Genomic DNA, 3,089 nt, shown 5'->3' on the forward strand with positions numbered 1-3,089 from the left:
CATTTTTTTTTTTTTTCATTAATTCTTTTCATTTTCTTGGTCTTTTGTCCTTTCAAATGGATTTTGTTGTTTTTCCCTAACTCAGTAACTCAGTAAAATCCTTTTGGGTTTAATTGAGATAACACTGAATGACTACATTAGTTTAAGTAGAATGATCATGTTTATTACATTATTATATCACCCCATCCCTTACAATTAATATAATTTAAATCTGGCTGTAGTTGTACAAAATAAGTTTTATAATTACTTGTATATAGTTCCTGAGTTTCTCTTGGCAGGTATATTCCCTGGTACTTTACATTGTCTGCAGTTATTTTAAGCAAAACTTCTCTTACTAATACGTCTTTTTTTGATAATCTATCAGGTTATACTATATGAAGCAAGAGAAGAGTACTGTGTACAGAAGAGATAGGGGAAAATCATTTCTTAGTCTCCTCCTCTTTGGACAAAGTCTTCATGTTCTCCTCTTTCTTTGCCTGTAAACACTCTTCCTGAAGCTTTTTTGCTTGCTTCCTGTCTTGGACCAGCCAACTTCAACCTGGTTAGCCAAGAACTTCTTCCAGGCTGTGTCTGGTTTCAACTGATGAATGTGCTTCATGAGGATCCATTTATTCTTGAACACATTTCCCTTCGTTTCTATGTAGAGATTGTAGTAGGTATGGCAGTCAAATTTTTGATTCATGATGTCTTTGGAGTAGAAACAAAATCTTCACTTACATCGATCAGATTACCTTCTCAGGAATTTTAGCATTGGAAGCACCTTTCTACTTAACAATACCTATGTGCCAATCCTTTCCTCAAGCCAGATTATTTTTCCAGTATCTGGCATGAGATTCTACAATAATAGGCTTCTGGATAATTAGCCCATCTTTAATCAGCTTCTGGATCTGCTAATGGGAATTGGTTTTGATATTTTCTCTGGTCTCATTTGGGGTCAAGCCATATCTTTTTTGCACATCAAAGGACACTACAGGTAAGCCTCTTCTGAAGCCTGAACATACTCATGGCTGTAGCTGCAGTGAGGAAAAGTAGAGGCTTATTATATATCTTCTTAAGGTCTCTCGGTGATATATAAAAATGCTGATGATTTATGTGGCTTTATTTTATATTCTGTTATTTTCTAAAATTGTTGTTTGCTTCAATTAACTTTTAAAATGAATCTCTAGTATTGTCCTAGAGACATATATACCATTATGTTGACTATGAAAAGAGATACTTTCATTGCCCAACTGCCCATTCTTATTGCTTCATTTTTTTCTTTTCTTAGTGCTATTCCTAGCATTTCTAACATAATATTGAATAATGTTGCTGATAATAGGCATCCTTATTTCACTCCTATTATTATTTTTTAGAAGGTTTCATGCATATTCCTCTTACAGATAATAGTTGCTTTGGTTTTAAGGAATTTTAAGGAAAAAAATCTATTTATATTTATGTATTCAAGTACTTATAATAGGAATATGTGCTGTATTTTGTGATATTCTTTGCCACCACAAAAAGGTACTATAAATGTTCTATAAACATGAGTGGTTTTATCTTTCTCAGATTTTTTTTGTGTGGAATAAAACTAGTTTGGTATTACCCTGTCAATAATAACTTTTAATAACTTTTTTCTTTCTTTCTTTTTTTTTTTTTTGCAAAATAGCTCTTTAAAAATATTAAGATCCACCTTCATTCTTGCTAATGGTGTTTCTTTGTATTCTATTGACAAAGTTTGGATAATTAACTCAATGTTAATGTGGAAAAATAATGTGGAATGGCAGTACATATTTGTTTAGGTTTTGATGGATCATTAATAATTATATAAACTACATCTATAAGTTTATCACCACTGCCAGAAATGTTCTGTAAATGTAAATTATCTTGGCATTGAGGGAGTCCAATATATGATGAGTACAATGAATGAAGACTGACATTGAGCTTTGTACAAGAGCTGAAGAGACTAGAAGAAAGTCAATGAAGAGTAGTTTCTTGAACCACAGAATTATGCGCTTTATACCTTATGATAGTGAAAAGACGTTAATTACAGGAGAATGAAAAGGGTAAAAGAAAGCAATCTGCGAGCCTAATATAAGAGTCTTTCATTAGAATTGTAATTGGTTAGAGACATTTGCAAAAATAGAATATATGAGGTTCTGAGAGATGTTTTTATGTGCTAATTGTTTGATGACTGAGTGCCTTTTGATCTAAAGTTATAGTTTATTTGGGGGGAAAACAGGTAAAGCAGGAGCATTCTATTTCAATTTTAAGCACTTTTGTATGTGGAATGTTTAACTTTCATTAATTTGAATAAAAGCATCCTATTTTATCAAGACTTTTTTTTAAAAAATAAGGTGTTAAGAAGTGACAGTTTAGGATTTTGATTACAAGTTTTTTAATATGTTTATATATATGCACACATATATACACATGAATATATACTCACATATATGTATATGTGTACATACACATATATCCTTTTCAGAAGATTGTGAAAAGAAGACTAAGAGGACTTAAAAGGCAGGTACCTTTTGAAGATACAACTTTGTTTAGGTTTTGATGGGTCATTAATAATTATATAAACCACATCTATAAGTTTATCACCACTGACAGAAATGTTCTGTAAATGTAAATTATCTTATCATATATCCTTTTCAGAAGATTGTGAAAAGAAGGCTAAGAAGAGGATTTGAAGATACAAATAGAGTACTAAGAAATATTAAGAGAAACAAATAAAGTTGTGGGGAGTGAGATGTTTTGTAAAAATCTAGTTATTATGCCAATAGGAACTCTTCAAGGAAAGGATGACAGAGTGATTGATTGATTGAAAGTTAAGTCCAGGATATGACTGAAAACATAACAATAAATAAGGACAAGCTCATTTAAAGTAAAGTGTCCCTTAAAGAAAAGAGATATATTTTAAAAATAATGAATAGTCATCTTTTAAATGTTCATGGGGAGTATGAAATTAGAACCTATAGATTACCTTAAAACATGTGTTCTTAGCCAAGGATCTATGAACTTGTATGCATAGTTTAAAAATATTTTGACAACTGTTTTTAAATAAAATTGTTTTCTTTTGTAATCCTAAAATGAAAAAAAAAAAATTC

General features: G+C 30.7%; 1 pseudogene; it reads right to left on the bottom strand.

The window, feature by feature from the left end:
* Positions 1–419: 419 nt before the first annotated feature.
* Positions 420–1,005, bottom strand: LOC100918089 (annotated as a pseudogene).
* Between the last annotated feature and the right edge of the window lie 2,084 nt (positions 1,006–3,089).

Source organism: Sarcophilus harrisii, chromosome 1 (genome assembly GCF_902635505.1).
Source record: "Sarcophilus harrisii chromosome 1, mSarHar1.11, whole genome shotgun sequence".
NCBI classification, from domain to species: Eukaryota; Metazoa; Chordata; class Mammalia; order Dasyuromorphia; family Dasyuridae; genus Sarcophilus; species Sarcophilus harrisii.